The following is a 20,257-nucleotide window of genomic DNA, read 5'->3' on the forward strand; positions in this document are numbered from 1 at the left end:
TATATTTATTTATTATATTATATTCATAAATTATAATATAATACATAATTATAAATAATAATAATATAATAATAATTATAAGTAATAATTTTAAAAAATAAAATAGACAACAATGTAATCTTAATATAAAATTACTTTTATTTTTATTTCATGTTGTGTGGTGTTTTTGTACCGTAAAAACTATTTAAAAGCAGATTACATTGTAATTTCCCCCCCGGCCACGCCCCCAATACATCACCACTCGCATCACCCAGAAGATAATACATCCTCCCGGGTGATGCGAGTGGGGATGTCCCGCCTGCCTCACCCCGATGCTGGAGCTGCTGCTCTGCATCTCCAGGGAGATGCAAAGCACAATGCAGCACCTCTGCATTGTGCTTCACATCTCACTGCAGATGTTAGCAGCAATAGCAAATTCCGGGGGTTGTGCCAGCTGGCATTACCCCCAGAATTTACTATTGCTGCTCGCATCTGCAGTGAGATGTGAAGCACAATGCAGAAGTCCAGGATTTCAGCGGGACCATCAGATTGCCCTGGAGCGCCGGACAAAGGTAAGGGGGGCTTCTAAAGTAAGCCCGAGTGTGACTCAGGATTACCGCTTTTTGCATGTAAAAGCCACCCCGAGACACACTCGGGATTACCGCTAGGGGGGTAATTGCTGGCCCAGAAAGAAACCCTAAAAGGATGAGAGCATACTGAAATTGACTTGTCAGAAAACGTTCCAAATTTATGTTTACTTTTTAAAACTGCTAAGCTGCAACTACATGTTTTTTTAATATTAAAGTGGGCTACGTTTTATTTGAATTTTACACAAATACGGGAAGGACTTTAAAAAAGGCCTGCATAGTTCAGTGTTTAATTTATTTTAAAGTAGGCCTACACATGCACACTGCACTTCTGTTTGTTGTAGTCTGTTGTTGTAACAGGTAAAATTAAAAATAGATTAAAACGTTTAAAAGTTTATGAGCTGTGTTATGTTTTGCGGCTGCAGACTATTTTTTCTTCGTGGAAGAGGAGGCAAAATGGCTCTTTTGAAAGGTTGCTGACCCCTGATCTAGACAAACAAGGGGGTTGTGTATAGTAGCAGCATGGGGCTATTTCATGTAGCTTGGAGGACAACATGAGAAAGATTCTCCTTCAATTTACATTTCTGTGGGGTCCCTATATCCAATGTTTACAGTAATACAGAAAAATGAGGGGCATTAGGGAAACTTCCAATAGCAGCACCATACATACTGGCTTGAGTGCACCTTACTCTATATGTCAACTTGTTTTTTGTTTTTTAATAACTTGGTTTGAACACACCTGCAGGTTTGTGTAGTAGTATAAGCCTCAACTGGTGTTCATTTATTAAACAGTATTATGCTTTAGTCCACTACCCAGAATCTCAAACAATTATTGTGACTCGAAGAGTGTCTTTAGTGGCATTCTTGCTTTTTACCTAAATGTGATGTCTGTCGCGTTGACCTTGCAGCATGTTAAAAAATAGGAGAATAGATGACACAGCACTGGTCAGCTCAACCCACTTCCTCCTTCAGCTTCTTCAATTTGCCCCAAACCAGTATTAGCCACCTGGTTCCTTCTAATAGACCACCCCTCCCAATGTTCACTGACCCTCCTTCTCTTATTGCCCCCCCAGGTCATAGTCTTCAGTATTTGGCAGAGCCAGCATGGAGGATCGGCTAAAGAATGCAGTCATATGCAGTAAACGATTTTAAAAGTGTTATATCAATGTGATTGTTGTATTTAGGCCTGTTTATGATCACCCCTCGGTAGTTCCTAATCTGAAACAAACCGAGCCAGTGAAGACAGAACTCCTGTTATAGGCCAGTTACTAAATATATATCTGAACCCTAGAATAAAATTGTAATTTATGGGATGATCTGTATGTCATGGAGCTAACTAAGGGCTTTATTTAGAGGGATAGTGGAGGAAAACTTATATCTTACATCTTATAAATGTCACTGTAGCAAGTGTTCTCAGTGGAAAATGTATGCAACACCTATTTATTTTAGTACTGTGTAATATGTTGGCACATTTAAAAAGTTTGTAAAAAAACCCACCTCCCCTGTATAATTATTTACATTTAGATGCACTTCAGTGGCAGTAAGTTGGGAATTAAGTTAGAAAAAAGCTAGGGGACTTGGTGTTTATTTCAGCTTGAGCTCTTGAAGTATGTAAACAGGCTTTACACACTAAGTAAAAGCTCTGAGTGTGTGGAAAGAAGCATGAGAGATGTTTATTTATCTTACAAAAGGCTATTTTTTGATGGCCATTATTTAAAGTCCTGGCCAAAATAAACAAAGCATTTCCAAACCACTGTGCAGTCTCTTTAAGGGCCAATTTGTTTTGTTCAGGAAATGGTGATCCTCTTGTCACCTGAGGAAGAATAATCTATTGCAGTTACTAAAACTAATGTGGATGTGCCAGAAGAAAATGCAGTCATAATCCTCCTTTGTTAAAATTCCAGTACAGAAATACATATCCCCCCTCCCTCCTTATCCCTGGCTGCTTTGATTTATGTCTGCGTCTCTTGAAAAATGGAACACAGTTTGCCAGCGGCATGTATCTTGCATCTTTTTTGAGGCTTGACAAGAGACCCTTTCAAGAAAGTGTTGGGAGAGCCTGGAATCTAAAGACAGTTTTTATGCTCCACTGTCTGATAACAGGCATGCGGTTGGTCAGTTTATACACTTTATGGTTTTGATGCTTCAGTATCCTAAAATGTTGATTTGGTGCTGCATTGACCTTGGGATTTACTCCGGGGCAGCATTAACCATCTCTATGGATTGTACATCTTCTGACTTGTACAAACAATACAGTGCAGATGAAGCACAAACTGATACATAGTTATTTGATGTCTAGATATCATTTTTCCAATATTCTTACCACTCTAGGCATTTTTTACATTTTCAGACATTTTTTAGGTAAGATGGGGATTGTTTCTTTTTCAACATTCCATATATTTCAGGTAAGTAGATTTGTAGAAAACTGAGTCTCCATTCTTCAGATGGCCACACATAACCAGTTTAATAATACTTGGGTTCTTTGTTATAGAATAAAGTAATTGCATGATTGTATTCATGTTTAGGCATTCCAGAAAATTCACAAAGATGGGGAATTCCTGTCCCTTCCCTGTAAATACAGTAAGTGTGCTGAAGTTCACTTGTTTTGTATAAATCAGAATACGTACAGTTATCTGTATATAGGAGCAGTGGGAGCATAGTAGAGTTTGTACTTTTAGGAAAAGAAATGGGCGTCTCATAACTGTCCAGCAATTCCACTCACAATCTGACATATAAGTAGGCATTTAATATGAGGTTCTCTTCCTGAAATTTTTTACAGGGGTGGAGCTGTAGTTGTTTGCTCAAAAAAGTGGATTTGGACACCCAACGCTATACCGTAACCTTAATGCTTGCCTTGGCCCGTTAACGTGCTCACCTCTCATGGGCAGCAATCCTCTGAACGGATGACACAGAGCAGCTTCACTGAGATCCGTGCATCCGAGGATGAGAGCTGCCGAGAGCTGGGCGGGGTATTGAAATCAGCCGGGCGGAGCAACCGGCTAAAACCCTCTGGGGAGAACTATGAATTTGTAAGCCTGGTTAATTTTCCCTATATATTATTCTATAAATTGCTCAGCTAAGCAGTCGCAGGGGAATCTGCACAAAAAGCCTAAATTAGCATGGCTGGAAGCAGTTGCAAAGATGTACAGCTCAGTGATGAGAGTGAATGTCACCCAGTGAAACAGTGTGCCTTATGACACCATTATCACCAAAGGATTTCCCCAGGCAAGGAAGTGCAATCAATGAACCACAAAGTCTATTCAGGAAACTCTGAAAATCCAGCTAAACTCTTACAAACTGCTACATTTATTATGATATTTCTGAGCAGGACTACGATTTCTTATCGCAGACTTTCTGTGCATTTGAGGAAAAAAAAAAAAATCAATTGTTCAGTGTATGAAAATGAAAAAAGTTGAAAATACCTTGCAGTCATGTTCACAGACTCTGTGAATGGTATGAGAAACAGATTAACTGCAACAAGGACATTTTTAGGGTGCGTTCCAACTATTAACATCATTTTATCTTAAGCCAAAACAACAGAATTTTGGGCAGTGTAGGGAGTGGTAAAACCCGTCAGTTTTTGTTTCTTTGCAGTGCCCCATAAGGGAGATTTCTCTGCACCTCCGAGAAGCTAGAGGAAGTCACTGGAATAGGGGTGCCATTGGAAGATTTCCCCCCACCCCCCTCTACCTTCTCATTTCCTGTGCCAGTAACACTGGTTACCAGTACAAAAAGATAGAATGACGTTCTCCAGAGAGAACTCAAAAGTAATAGTAACTTGTCAGGAGTTTTAACACATGCCTACTCTGACCAAAGCCCAAAAAAGTTCTGGCTTTACCTATACTTTGGAGAACTTCACAGTCCACAGTGATCAAGGGCAATAAGTTTGCCTCAACGCCCCTCACCATGCAAAATTGCTAGGTCTAGAAATGGAAAAATAATCATAGATAACCGCTAAAACCACTTTTTAAACCTTCGTCCAGCCCACTTGCCTGAGCACCAATAAAACTTGAGACCCAACAAATTTTGTTTATAATGCATGAATGACAGTAAATGATACAAATACCTACAAATTTAACATGGTAGTTGCACATTGCCATCATCTATAGAAAGCTATATATCACCCTACAATCTCAGCCTCTACCTTTTAGTATTATAAGACAGAACCCCTCCAAACTAGCAACTTTGACTGGGCTGAATGGACATTGTCAGACAATAGAAAGTTTCCCCAGCCTTATCTTGGTTTCAGACTTCAGCATTGTAACTTTGTGGCAAGTCACATGGTAAGAAGCTGAGGCAGGGGCTAACCTGGGTAAAGCAGACAACTGAACCGGCAACAGAATTTACATGATTTAGTTATCATAGGGCCAGCCTCTCTGTCTAGGAAGTTGCTGCTGACCTTGGATGCAGGCGAAACCATTGTTAGGAGAGAGTACAGTAATGTCTGCAAGATAATAAATGGATAGAATGTACAGCTTGAAAACCAGAAAGGAAAGATACAGTTTCTGTAGTTTATGACTTGTCGGGAATTTTATCATGCAGATTGGGTTACTGAGAGTTTATAGGTCTTTAAAACATTTCCATCAGACTTAAACATTCAACATTACACCAATGCATGTTATATTGGTAAAATAATTGATTGATTACCCCCATGAGATTCTTCCATGAGGAAAGTATGTAACATTACATTATTCAAGCTATAGGCAGATACATATTCTGTAATTCTACCCCTTAACAGAAAAAATATGCATAGGGAGAGCATGCTGCATGGTGCTACAGCCCAACAGAAAGGGCTGTTACCCCGGAAAAAGGATGCAGCAGAGTCTATGGAACAGCGGAATGTTTTAACCTCTTAGCTCCCAAGGTGGAGGGCATGGCAATATATACATAGCAGTAAGTGATGAATGGCATCTAAAGCTGCGTACACACGGCAAATTTTTCTCGCCCGATAATCGGTATCGGCCAATTATCGGGCGAAAATCTGCCGTGTGTACAGTCGGTCGTGATCACTGAACGACCGTACACACGATAGATGGTCAACGATCGTCGTCCAATCTGATCCGCCGGTCCGGTCGTTCATTTCCAACGACTATCCTCGTTCGTCGGCGTCGTTGGTTACTTTTTTATGAACGATTTTTGGCCAATCGGTCGTTCGTCGTTCATTTCCAATGATAAAAATTGGAAGTGTATACGCAGCTTTAGAGAGACAATTTCCCACAAGGAGATTTTTAAAAGAAGACCATTTGTTATATTTAAAGGGAAACTCAGGACTTAATATTTTTCACAATATCACACCTTCCCCCAATAGGAAAGCATGGGAGGGATTACTTGATGCTTCCCAGAGCAACTGTCCCGCCACTGGCTTGGCCTGGCACCATCTGAGTGGGTTGTGATCAGTGATGACTATAAAGCTTTTGCCATACAAGTATAGCTGCAGTTTTTGTAGGGCCCACACAATTGCAAGGCATTCTTTTTCAATGGTGGCATATGTCACCTCCCTAGGGAGGAATTTCCTACTAAGGTACAAAATTGGATGCTCCTCTCCCGCTTGATCCACCTGGCTAAGTACTGCACCTAAGCCATAAGAGGATGAATCGGTTTGTACTAAAAACCGGTGGGTAAAATGTGGGGCTTAAAGAACAGGAGCACTAGCAAGTGCTTTCTTCAAACTTTGAAAAGCTTCCTCACACTCTGGTGTCCACTCCTTTCCTTCCATTCAGTTCTGGGCTTTTTCTTCTGGGTTAGATCAGTCAGGGGCTTGGCCAGGGTGCTATAATGGGGTACAAACTTTCGGTAGTAACTGTCAGTTGCCAAAAACCACATAACCGTTTTTTAGTTTTGGTACTAGGCCAGGTTCATTATTTGACCGGAGATTTCCTGACTCTGGTCTCAGGGTACCACTTCCTACCCGATGTCCCAGGTATTGGACTTCAGTCATGGCAATCTGACATTTGCTGGGTTTCACTGTCAGATTGGCAGGCACGATCTTGTCCAGCACCTCTGACAGATAATCAAGGTGTTACTGAACACTGCTATATCATCCAGATAGGAAAATGCAAATTCACACCCTCCTTCCAATAAGTAATTTACAACCCTCTGAAGGTGGCTGGTGCCCTTTTCATCCCAAAAGGCAATACCAAAAATTAAAATAATCCAAATGGTGTGATGAAAGCAGATGTTTCCCAGGCTTCTGGTGATAGGGGAATTTGCCAGTACCCCCGGCTTAGATCCATTATTGTCAGATAGTGAGTACCTATCCAACATCTCATCAATTCTAGGCATTGGGTAGGCATCAGATGAGGCGATGGCATTAGGTTTTCTGTAGTCCACACAGAACCTGGTAGTTCGATCCTTTTTCGGGACCAAAACTACTGGGGATGACCATGCACTGTGGGACTTCTGAATGTCCCCTAATTGCAGCATCTCCTCAATTTCTTTCCCTATGTCAGAGAGTATCTCCTGTGAGACACGGTAGGCAGTCTGTCTAATAGGAGGGTGCATGCCTTTGTCCACCTTGTGGACAGCAAGGTGCGTTCTCCCTGGTTTTGCAGTGAATGTGCACCTGTGTGGTATGAACACTTTCAGCAGCTGATCCTTCTGGAGGAGGGAGAGTTGGCTCATTACTCACCTCCCGGGTGTCAGCTAACAAATCTAGCAATACATCAGCCTCTTTTTCTGTTCAGGCTGACTGCATACTGGCATGACATAAGCTATTCTCTCATGGTGTAATTTAAGCATATTCACATGAAAAGCCCTCTGCCTCCTACCACCAAGGCTTACTTTGTAGGTTACCTAATTCAGCCGCTGGGTCATTGGGTACGGTCTATCCCAGGCAGCCTGCAGTTTGTTCTGCTGCATTGGTAACAACATACACCTGCCCACCTCGTAGGTCCGATCCCGGGCATTTTGATCATATCAGTCCTTTTTTTTGACCTGAGCCCGTGCCATGTTCTCTCGGACCATCCCCACCAATTCCTGCATTTTGTCTTGGAATTTAAGTACATAGTCCACAACAGAAACTTCTGTACTATGTACAATGCCTTCTCTAGACTCCCAAATTTAATCAAGTGGACCTCTCACTTTTCTCCCATACAGGAGTCATTTGTATTTTAGCACAAAAAGCCTCTATCAGTTTAGACATGAACTGGGGGCCCTGGTCACTGAGGAACTCAGCTGGAAATCCAGCTCGGGTGGGTGAAGACTGCCTGCAGGGCATCAGCAACTTTATCTGCTCTAGGGGAAGAAAGTGCCAAAGCTTCTGAATAATGTGTTGCATAGTCCACTAATGTCAAAATGTACCGCTTGCCTGAGCTACTGGCAATAGGAAAGGGCCCAATGATATCTTCTGCAACCCTGCGAAGGCCACTCCCAAGTGACCTGCAAGGGGAATTTCATGTGCAGTCTTTAACAAATGTCCCCTAAATTTATCCGGTACAATAAGTTGCTGTCTGACCGTTTTTACCTTACTGCTGTCTGTTAGCAGTTCCTTAACTTCTGCTGGTCCCAGTACACCTTGTACTTAGCCCCCTCCTCCACAGGCCTGGAAGCCAAGTCTCTCAGTGACTCCAGACTTGGGTCCTCCCGCAGTGGCTGCACCACCTGTCACCTCTGCCTGTTCTGTGGCAAACAAGGACAGGGGGAGTGACTCTGAGACTGATCCAACTGAATCAGAGCAAGAGATAAATTAGAGGAACTCTAGAGGTGCAGGTCAGGGCAGGCAGCAGACAGGCAAAGTCAAGTTCCAGGCACAGGTCAGAGCAGGCGGCAGACAGGCAAAGTCCAGTTTCAGGCGCAGGTCAGGTCAGAAATCACGAGCAGTGTATCAAGGTAGCTGGTGCAAAGTCACAGCACCAGCCTCTATTACTGCTAAGACTAAATAGCCTCTGCCCCTTTAAGGAGCTTCTCCTGCCTGTGCTGTGTCCTGTGAGCAGAACAGGAAGTGCTGCATGTTCTGTTAGCCAGAGACAGTTTGGCAGCTCGGCAGGGTACACAGGCATGGGAAGCTGCAGAACGGTTTCGCAGGGACCGCTGTGGAACCGACAGGTATTGTGACAGCAGCCCTTGCAGCACTGCGAGTGACAGCCAATACAGGTAATACCTTATCATCAGTTTTAGTCATAATTGGTTGTGCAATGTCTACACCTTCATACATCACATTGACAACAGGTTCAACAATAGTTATGACAGTTTCATCTATTTTGCTCACGACTGCTTTGCCAACATTTTCACTTTGCCTAGATGTGGGTGCACACACATCATTAATCATTTCATTATCATCTTCCTTTGGTGAATTGTTGTTTTTCAACCCACTTCCCTCCCTCTGGTTATCCCCAGGTCCCACAGGTCCCACTGATGCCTCTGCATCTTTGTTCAGTACCTTGGAATGTTTGGAGGGTCCAGTTGAAGAATCCTGGATAGCTCTAGATGGTTCAAAGTAGGAAATAAGAGTACCCAAATCGTCTACAAGCAATACTGGTACTGGAATCTCATTTGAGACTCCCACAGTCTTGGTACCCTTACCAGCCCCCCAATCAATTTAAACGTCCACAGTAGGCACAAAGGAATGGGTACCCCCACCTCCAGTAAGATACTTGTTATGGATGAGACTCTCCTTGTTGATTAGGTCAGGCTTTATAAAGGTGACATCTGCGCCAGTGTCCTGAAAGCCAATCATGGTCTGGTTGTTCACAGTAACAGGTTGATGATTTTTAGTATGACCCACTACTCCTCCTAGAACAAGCAACACAGAAGAGGAGTTGTTAGTGGGCTGCCTTGGTGCTGTCATCTGCTTGGGTGAAGGGCAGTTGACCCGGAGGTGTCCAGATTGGCCACAGTGGAAGCACTTCCGAGTATCAGCTGAACCAAATCTGATGGTAGAAGCTGCTGGCGTTGGTCGCTGCTGTGCTTGGGTTGCTGGGACAGGAGTAGTAGATGGTGGTGGTGGTTTTCCTACTCTCCAGGAACTAGGAGGAGCTCTGCAATTCCCAGACCCCTGGGTAGTGACATAAAGGTCTGCCAACTCTGCTGCTTCATGAGCTGACATAGGCTGGCGCTCTAGCACAAACTGTTTGATTTTAGGGGAACAGCTCTGCAGAAATTGATCCTGGACCGTTAGGTCCCCCAAGGTCCCTTGACCCACTGCCAGAAGGGGGTGAGCATCTGAGAGACCAGATCCACGTGGGTGTCAGTGCAGGGACCAAAACCTTTTGGGGTAAACATCTGGGGTGAGCTCATATTTTGCAATTATAGTCTCCTTTATAGCTTTGTAGTCATCATTCATCTCAAGAGGCAATGTTACAAAAAAATCCAAAGCTTTACCTCTCAAGCCTGGAGTCAGGTAACCAGCCCACTTCTCCTGGGGTAACTGCTACTGATGACACGCTTTTTCAAAGGACTGCAGATAGGTATCAATATCCCTGTCTTTATCATCACTGGAAATTTAGGATCTCTCACCAGGGAATCTCTCTGCTCTGGGAAACTGGGTGACGGGTCTTGACGCTGGAGTTTTGTCATTTCCAGTTCATGTGGGCGGGCAGCCTGCTGCTCTGCTGCTTCCATCCCAGCTCGGCGCACTGCTGCTTGTTGAAGCTGGAGCATAGGCTGGAGGCGGAGTCCTGGATCATCAGACCCCAGCAACTACAGATCAGCTCCCGCAGACAATATCCAATTGTTTAGTCACTCACCCTGGACACCACGTCTGTCCACATTCTCCGGTGCCATCCCTGCATGGGGGGGTCATATCCGGTGACCTCACCTCAAGGGTTTGCTCTGCCCTTTCTTGCTCCACCAGGGTGCAGATCAGCTGCTCCTTAGTTTGCTTCTGGGTTCGTTGAGATGCCTTTGATCTCACATTCTCACATAGAATTAACAGGTCAACTTTGCTCATTTGTTTGTAATCCACTGGACCAGACATGGTTGCAAAATAAAAGATAGGATAGAAAAACAAAGATGCGGTGGCGAACTATGTTATCTAAAAAAAAAAAAAAAAAAAAAAAACTTATGCACTGGCCTATCTGCAAAAACTGCTTCCCTCGGGGTCACAGTTCTTCAGTACAGAGTCAATCCCTAACCTCGCACTAATGCTCTAAGTAGGAACAGATCTCAGCAAACTGCTAGAAGATGTGATGTGCCAGAGTGATTATGGTTACAATGACGAGGAATGTCGGCAGATGCGTATCTCCAACTACCGAATTCAGAGATTCAGCTTACACTTTTTATAGTGTTTAATAAGTAAAAACATACAAAAACAATGCATAGACAAATTATGGAAAAATTTAGACTAATCAAAGGACAAAAACAGAACTATAGCAACGGCATAAAATAAAAGAGAAAACTGTGAAATAATACTTAGGTAGAGTTGGGTTGCCTTGGTCCAGGTTGCTGTGTAAAGGTATTAGAGTCGCTGGGCTCCATGCAGTGCTCAATGTGTCAGTGCCGTTGTCCTTAGCAACAAGATGATATCAGAGAGCTGTCTCTGTTAGACTTACATGGCTTTTCTAGGCCAACAACAGAGGTAGGACTAATACAACAATCCAATGACAGCAGGGTGAGGGCTGTATGAAGGGCTGTGTCCACATGGGTTATGATGCTCTCTGGACACTTCCAAAATGCCCTGGTTCTAGCCAATATTATTATTTTCATAAGAACAGGTTTTATGAATGGCCAACCCCCAGATTATTAATCACCACAAAATAAGGAGTTCACAGTTCCTAGGCCTAGGCCTAGTTCTGACTACAAATCAGTCAACTACTACTTTATACAGAATGGTATATTGGAAATACAAAGATTATGAATACATGTGTTTCAGAATACATCTCAGAGTTCAATCAGGGGCCACTCGACTGCCTTATGTGAGTTTTATGACCCCTGAAGACATAAAACCCCAACTTTTACAATGGGTGTCATAAACTAGAGGTTCTGGAAGGATGCTCTTGTCAGAGCAAGGAATATTTGATAAGGGAAAATTTATGACCCTGGTCTGTTAGAGAAACAATTTCCAACAAGACATTTTAAAGGAAGACCATTTGTTATATTTAAAGGGTAAATCAGGGTTTATTATTTTTCACAATATCACAAAGGGAGGCCGGGGTCAAGGCAGGCAGCAAACGAGAGGTCAGGTCACAAGCCAGGGGTCAAATACCAGAGATCCTGGAAGTAATAGGAGGCACAGGCGACACAGGTATATCCACAGAGAGACAGGTACACTGGAACAGCACAAGGAAATTGTCTGGGAAACAACAGACCGGGCAACAAAGGGTTAACACAAAAGCTGGACAGGGAAAGCACTGAATTAAATAGGTGTACAGGAAATGCTCAGCAGAGCTAGGGGGCACCAGTAGGCACACGTTGTATGAAGGCTGAGTGCTGTGTCTGAGCCAGCTAAATAGCCAAGGGAGATTAAGAGGCTATCTCCTGATTGGCTGACAGGAGGGGAGATACTTATCAAATCTGGAACAGCAGGTGCATCCAGGGTAAGTACTGCAGGCATGCGCTGGAGAGAGGTGCCTGCGCTTTAGCAAGGAAGTGTGACACTGATAGAGGCTGAGCCACATTCATATTTACACTGCTTGCATTTTAAAAAAAATGAATGAATAAAAATGTATTAATGGAAAAAGTGCTGCGTTCCTGGCTCATAATGTGCTGGAGATGTTCTTACACACCTTTAGATTTTTTTCTATCTCTTTTGGACTTGTTCAAAAATCCAGATATACCAGCAGGTAGTTGCTGCTTATATCTGACCTAATATTACAACCTCATCACGTGGACTTTTTATTTGAACTTCACTGGGTAAACTGAACTCTGCAGTTCTAGAAATCACTTGTGAACTCTGCTACTACCTCATTATTAAGTGTGAGGATCAGGGGTGAGGATCAGGCTACACCCCTGCCTGTGACACTCAAAGGGAAAGACACATCCCCCAGAGTAATGCAGGTCTGAGCCTGGGAGAGTAGGTGGGTTGTATTCAAAGAGACAACCCACCCACCACCCGAAGCCTGCGATCAGTACGGAGGACATGGTCCGCAGCTCTGGCCAGTGCACCCCTCCAGCCAATTCCTTCTACTGACCCCGCGGAGGGGCGGACCAGCCAGAGCCGCAGACCACCAAAGACTTTTTTGTAAAAAAAAAGTGGACATGCTTGGACGGGGTTATGCTTAATGACAGACTTACCTGTATTCTTAAGATTAGACCTGAGGGTTTTGGAGTCCAAATTTATAAAAATCTGTTTTCATTCAAATGAGGAATATAAAAATAATAAAAAAAGTTTTGTTTTGTGTTTTTTTCTGAAAAGTTATGAATGATGTTTGTTTTTGTCTTTTTGTCCGTTTTTGATTGTATTGTTACTGTTCTACCTTAATGTAGGTGGGTTTTGATAATTGTATTTTGTAGTTTATTATTAATAAAAATATTCAAACTGAAAACCAGTGCTTTTTTCAAAATAGGTGAAAACCCAGAAAAAAATTATTCACACAATCACAGCCCCTGCTGCTTGGCACCGAGTGTGCCACAAAATCTTGCAGAATTAGGACTCTGCCTCACTCTACTCTTGCAGATTCCCAGTGAAACCAGCCCCAGGACAGAAATTTTAAACAACCAGCAGGCAAAGCTAGAGATTCCCACCTCAGTATTAAAACCTTGGTCCCACATAATGCCCATCCAGGGATTTTCCTAGAAAAATGGGTGCTCCCCAGCAACCACTTGATGACCAGGCATTCCCAATCCACAAAGGCATACCTGCTCTCTGTGGGGGTTAAACTCCTACTGAAATGTGCCACTGGATGTTCCTCCCCATTGACTATATGCTACAGGACTGCCCCAAGGCTACCTCTGAGGCATCTGCCTGCACCAGGAATTCCTTCTGAAAGTTGGGAGCAGTCAAACCGGAGAACTTCAATAACACCGTCTTCAGGTCTTGAGGGGCTCTTTCACCTCTTGGGACCAAGTATTTGCTCCTGCCTTCTACCCCTTCATGAGATCTGATCTGTGATTGGGGCAGCTAAGGTGGCAAAACTGAGGACAAGCCAGCAGTAGTACCACATATTACCCAAGAAGGCTTTCACCTGCTTCTTAGAGTTGGGCTGGAGCCATTCTTGAATGGCCTCAACTTTTAAAACCCTGGGGCTTGATGGCCTCTTACCAATGACATGCTTCAAGTAGTGGGCCTCCTTTAACACTATGGTGCATTACTTGGGGTTGGTTGTCATGCCTGCTTTCAAGATTGAGTCCAAATCCGCCTACACCCAGGGCAGATGATTTTCCCAGTCTGGACAAAAAATAACTGTCATCCAGATAGGTTTAGGAATACCTCTGATGTGGTTTTGGGATGTGGTCCATCGTCTGCTGGAAGAAGGCCAGGGCCCCATGCAATCCAAATGGCAAACATTTATATAGCTAATTGCTAATGTAGAGAAAAGCAGTCTTTTCCTTATTCTTGTCAGTCAGGCGAACTTGCCAGTGACGCTTAGTGAAAACCAAGGTGGTATTATACCGGGCTGGTCCCAGCCTCCCTATCAGCTCATCCATGGATAGGCATTAAATTTGGAAACCTCATTTAGCTTCTGAAATTATTACAAAATCTGATTCTCCTATCTGGATTTAGGACAAGGACAGCCTTTTCATCCCAAGGTATGAAAATGCATTTTCAGCCTTACTGGTTTTCCATTATTTAACTTAACATTCTCCTATGCTTTGGTAAGTGTCGGGTCCCTTCATTGGGAGGTGCCAAAGATATCCCGGGAGACCTCTAGCTCTGGCACGCTGGACTCCTCGGTGGTTTCAGTTAGGGGAAATGGCTCAAACATTTTCTGGCCTGTCCTCAGCATTATTTATAACAGCATGTGTACCAGGCTTTTTCTTCTCCACATACCCCACTGTGCCTAATAACTGCAGGAGTGGCATGTTGTTCAGAATAGTTGGGTCCCCTTTCCTTGCACTCCTCACTGTCCATAGACTCTGGAGCCAGCCGCTCCTCCCACCATAGTTCCTGGAACAAGGGAAAGTCTCTACTCAGGATCATGCTATGCAATCCACAGACTCTGCAAAACACTTGGCAGCAACATGCCACAACACTAGTACTGAGGTAGTCCATGGGCTTGGCAAGGGCTTCCAATGAAGGGCCTCTTTATAACATATTTCCAATCTCCCTGCTATAGTCCTATGTAGTTAACATAGTCTAAGACCAATTTTGAGGGGAAGCCAATTAGCTTACTGAATGTTTTTTGGGATGTGGGATGACACTGGAGTAAACCCATGCAAATACAATACATACAAACTCCTTGCAGCTAGCATCCTGGGCAAAATTCAAACCTGGGAGCTAGCCCCACCAAGGCAAGAATGTTAGCCACTGAGCCAACTGTGTATGCTATACCTTTTCATATTCATTGTACTTGTTTAAATTTGCTTAGCCAATTTTTTTAAAGAGCTACGTTATACGTTTCATTCGTATAGAGCTGTAGAAATCCTTATTCATAGTCATATATTACAGGAAAACTCCAGCATGATAGTTTAAGCAACTCTTTCTATATAAATAATATGCACAATTGCAAATTATGACAAGCTTATTTCAGGGATTGCCTTCCTTATATGTTCACAGGCACATGTTCCCTATTGCTTCCACCTTCCACCTGATGATTTGAATCTTGCATGTACTCACTGAACTTACATTTTTCTTGCCCCCTGATGTATTTTTTACTGGGAGTACTGTACTGTACATGCACCCCAGAAACGCAAACAAAAAAAATGCTAGTAAAATTCTTCTAGAAATTTTTTTGGAGGATTTTTTTCTGCATTAATATTTATTTGTAACAGTCTGCTGTACTAGAATAACGACTACAGTACATGCAACTACTATAAAACTGCATTGGCAGAACATGGTATGGGTTGCTTGAGATTGGAGAGAAACTAGAAGAGGTGGAGAACCCCATGCCTGGGATGGGACACAGTAAGGTAAAGACATATGAGGTAGAGGAAGATGAGAGAAAGGAGTTCTGGGAAACTTTAAACAAAGTAGGCCAAAAACTCAATACACTCAGATCTTCTGCTTTCATGCCTCCAAGAACTGTACAAGATGGTATTTTAATTGGATGTTTGGCATAATACATTGCAACCTAAGGCAGCCATGGAACAGAACAATATAAAACACCATCCGCACCTGAAAAATATGGTAGATGAATAATTTTTTTTTCACATAATTTTTTGCATATGAAAGTATACAAACTGATGTCCAATTAGTTTTTGGGTAGACAGACTTGATTTACATCCAGAGCTATGGCATTGCATTTCTCACATGTCTACCTTCGAGTGTATGGTCAGAATAAGCTTTTAGTGCAACTGGATGTGGTGACAGATAAATAAAAAACATGTCTGTTAACCACAAATGCTGAAACTTTGACAATTTACAAAAGTGAGAGGTTTGGGAAATTAGTCTGTTGCATTGTTGTATCCTACTGCTCAGTTGCAATTGATACATATTATTCTTGCAGCACGGTGGCTCAGAGGTAGCACTCTTACCTTTGCAGTGCTAGGTCCCAGGTTTGTATCTCACCCAAGACACTATCTGCATGGAGTTTGCAGGTTCTCCCCGTGTCTGTGTGGGTTTCCTCAGACATACCAAAAATATGCAGTAAGGTTAATTGGCTTCCCCTGGAAAATTTACCCTAGACTAAAACAATGACATATGACTATGGTAGGGACATTAGATTGTGAGCTCCTTTGAGGAACAGCTAGTGACACGACTATGGACTTTGTACAGCACTGCGTAATATGACGGCGCTATATAAATACTGTGTAGTAAGAATCAAATAATATGTATGTTCTAACAAATTTTCCATCATCAAGCTTGGTTTTAGAATTAATCAACTTCAATTGCTTATACTCTGAGTTTTCATGTTTTTCATCTTGATAATGTCAGAAGCATGAAAATCAGAGGGGTAATGGTAATCTTGGCCAAGCTTCTGTTACACTCTGTTTTGTCATTTTACTCCATGCCATGCCATGATACTCACACTGTATTCCAATGCTTGAAACAAATTTGAATATCAGTTAGTTTGCACTAAACATAGTAAAGATTTTTAAAATTACCAGTTCATGAAAGAAGCCCATGAGACAGATCTTTATAATCAAAAAATTACACAGCCAGTATAAATTACAATATTTTGTTCTTCTTATTTATATGTTTGATAGGGATATTTAGCTGATCAGCTTTGAGAACACACATATTGCAAAATTTTATCTTTTTATTTATTGATACTTTTTAGTGCTTTAAAATGTGTATTGTTAATTGTTAGTCTTCCATGCCTAGACAATAATGCTATACAGTATAGATGATACAGTGTACAGGATACCTGTCATAAAAAGGATGAATAAGATAATAAAAAGTGGCAACACGGAAGAAAATATAAAAAGAACCATTTTGTAAATATAATGCTGTCTAAAAAAAGATATATATTTGTAGTTAGATGAACTTGAATTTTGTCCATAAAAAGAAAATGACAGGGTTACATTAAAGAAGGGGCCATAGGCAGGGAATACTTACATTTCCATTGTACCCCTATATCATCACCAGACCACCTGATATTCTTATAGATGTTTGGACTTGCTGAGCAGTGGAAGATTTCCCCTCTATTTTTGTTCTGCAAACGGCCTAAAAAGTCTAAAAGTTGAATTTCCCTCACCTTTTCTTACTGCTATGTGTAAAAGCACTCAAATGCTGTACCACAATAATACATATACAGAGGGGTTGTCACCCTATAGGTCAGAAATCATACTGGTGTGGTTCTCCGTTGATAGGAAATGTCTTCCAGTGCGATCATGCATAGATGTTATCTGAAGCTTAATTTAATGCACTTCCCAAAGTATACATCTTGATCACTGATGTTTTGCTGTAAAATGGGTGAATAGACATAAAAACACAACTTAAGGTCAAAGCTATACGTCAGGACACTATCTGCATGGAGTTTGCAGGTTCTCCCTGTGTTTGCGTGAGTTTCCTCCAGGTACTTCGGTTAACTCCCACATAAATCTGTTTTTTAATATAATGTTTTTAATTTGTCTTCAATACTCAAAAGTGTTAATTTTAGGGCACAGTTAAAAGCGGTTAAACACAGAGGTGCAACACAGAACACTTAATTTTACAAAGCCTTAGGCTTTCCAAATAAAGATTGGTGTAATGTAGAGAAAACTTTTTTATATAATTATTTATGCAAATACCACCACCTTGGACATAAGGCTTTAGAGCAAGCTGCAGACATGTCACATTGTTGTTTTTTGGGCTGTGTGTGACCCTTCAGTTCTCTCCTTAGCAGTGTAGGAGTTTATTATGAACTCAACTGTGCTTCAGATGTGCTTCAAAGAATACACTTCCTTGGCGTGGCTTGGGGGTTTCTGGAGATGGCCGCATGAACTCTTAACTCCGATAGCACCGCTGGCTGGCTGACTGGCACCCCCATACCCCTGCACAGCGGTCTTTCTTCTCACAGCCCTCAATCAGGTCATTTGTCAGCAATGCTCACGTGGCTCCCCAGGTCCTAAGATGGCGCCGGATCTATTATCCCCTCAGAACACGTGGTGTGCAGAGAGCTTGGACACGAGGCGCCAGGATTGTGCTGCAGCCGCTCGATCCCACACCCCTTCTGGTCAACACCACTACAGCCTGGCTTCCTCAAAACGGGGAGAAGACTCATTAGAGGCTGCATCCAATGCTGGGGGGGATCTCCTGCTCCTCTGATGGCATTTTATTTCTTTGCCCTGTGACTCCTTGGGGGGTCCTGCACCAGGCCCGGTTTAAGGGGTGTGATGTAGGACATCCCCTTGGAGCTCCTTTCCTGCTAGACCACCGGTGCAGGTCAATTTTGTTTCTGATGTTATCTCGGTTATTTGTTACTCCGGGGACCATTGGATCCTCGACCCCCTTGGGAGTGTTGGTACGCTCGCCAGGTACTGTTGTTCCCGATCGGCAACGAACGCTCCTTAGTCACTTATATGCTACTGATTAAGGTTAGTTTATTGTATGTGTGTTTACTTTTCTGTTCCCCTACCCCTTCTTTGATCCAGTCCTTTATTCTGCCCCTCCCCCCCAGGGGCATTTTGCACTACTCCAGGCAGAGGTCAAAGCAGGTGGCAGGCAGAGATGTCGGAATCCAGGCAGAGGTCAAAGCAGGCAGCAGACGGTCAAAATTAGGCAAAGATCAGAAAAGGTAAGAGAAGACACAGTGTTACACACTAGCCATCCAGGGAATACCTGGTAATTTTTAAAACTTTGATTGTGTATTTATTTGTGTTTATTTTGTATTATTTTGTATTTGATTGGATACGGGAGTTTGTATCCAATCCAATACAAAATGTGAATTTGAATTTCCCAGTTATATACTTTGTATTTATTTTATATTATTTTGTATTGGATTGGATACAGGAGTTTGTATTCAATTCAATACAAAATGAGAGTTTGAATTTGAATTTCCCGCTGATGGGCACACGCGCCGACGACGTCATCACGCGCTGACGTACACACGAACACTGAGGGAAGAAGAAGCTGACGGAGAAGGCAGACACCCGACGCTGGAGACGGAGATCGACGCTGGAGAACTTGGATGGAACAACAGAACACGGACTGATCACAGCGGCACAAGGTAAGAGACAGCTGTTTCTTTTTTTAACCACCTGAGAAAAGTTCAGGGTAAACACTTTCTGCAAGTATTTTTACCCCAAACCAAGGTCGGGTTAACACCCGACCTTGGTTAATTAAAATGTCTGTGATTATTTTTTTAAAGTTGAACAGATCCTATGGTTCTTCAAAGCCTGTTATTGACCAGAGAAGGGGGAGCACAAGCTAGCTGGCCTGGGGAGAAAAAGGAAATCAGTCTCTGACCAAGACTTGAGGGTCATTTAGGAAACTCACAATAGCCTAACCATACACTGGTTGAGCATCTTATACCATATATGTACACTTTGTTTTTGTTTTGTTTTTTTAAGATGTATTTAGTATAAGTCTTAACTGGTGTCAATTTAGCAAGCAGTACTCCTTTGGTTTTTTTCCCAAATCTCAATGTTAGTGCATGAAGGTCAAGAGTGTCCTTTGTATTTTTCTTAAATATGATGTTGTCTGTCCTATTAAAACTGCAGCATATTAAAAAGGTAGTGAAGTGGAGGGCCCAGCACGGGTCTGATAAACCCACATCTACCTTTTCTTCTGTTCCACTCTGACAGAGCTGCAAAATTGTGGTGAGCCTTGACCAGGCTTCCTCTTCTTACTTACATACTAAATCCCACAGACACTCAAGACACAATCAACAAGCAGTCTGAAAAATTGTTTCAGCATTCTGTGTTGCAACTGCTGATAGAGCGCCTAAAACAACCGAAAATAGAACAAGACTGAGACCAACCAAAGGGAGCAAAAGCATTGTGTGCAGTCAGCTCTCCACAGGCCAGCAAGGACAGACTCCCCCACACACAATATTCACTGACTTTCTTTATCTCTCCTATTCTGGTTCTGTAACACTTATGGGTTTCGTAATTTTAAAAACTGGACCTACATGAATCATACAGGTTGATGCCACGAGCATTACTTACAATGAAGTCATTAGGTACTGCAAAATAAGTTGGCAAGCAAGCAGTCATATTTTGTCTCTAACTGACATTTTGTCAGGATATTTTCATTTGACTTTCTGTCTCTGGGTGGCAATGCTTATACATGTACT

The sequence above is a fragment of the Pyxicephalus adspersus genome, chromosome 2, assembly GCF_032062135.1.
Source record: "Pyxicephalus adspersus chromosome 2, UCB_Pads_2.0, whole genome shotgun sequence".
NCBI lineage: Eukaryota > Metazoa > Chordata > Amphibia > Anura > Pyxicephalidae > Pyxicephalus > Pyxicephalus adspersus.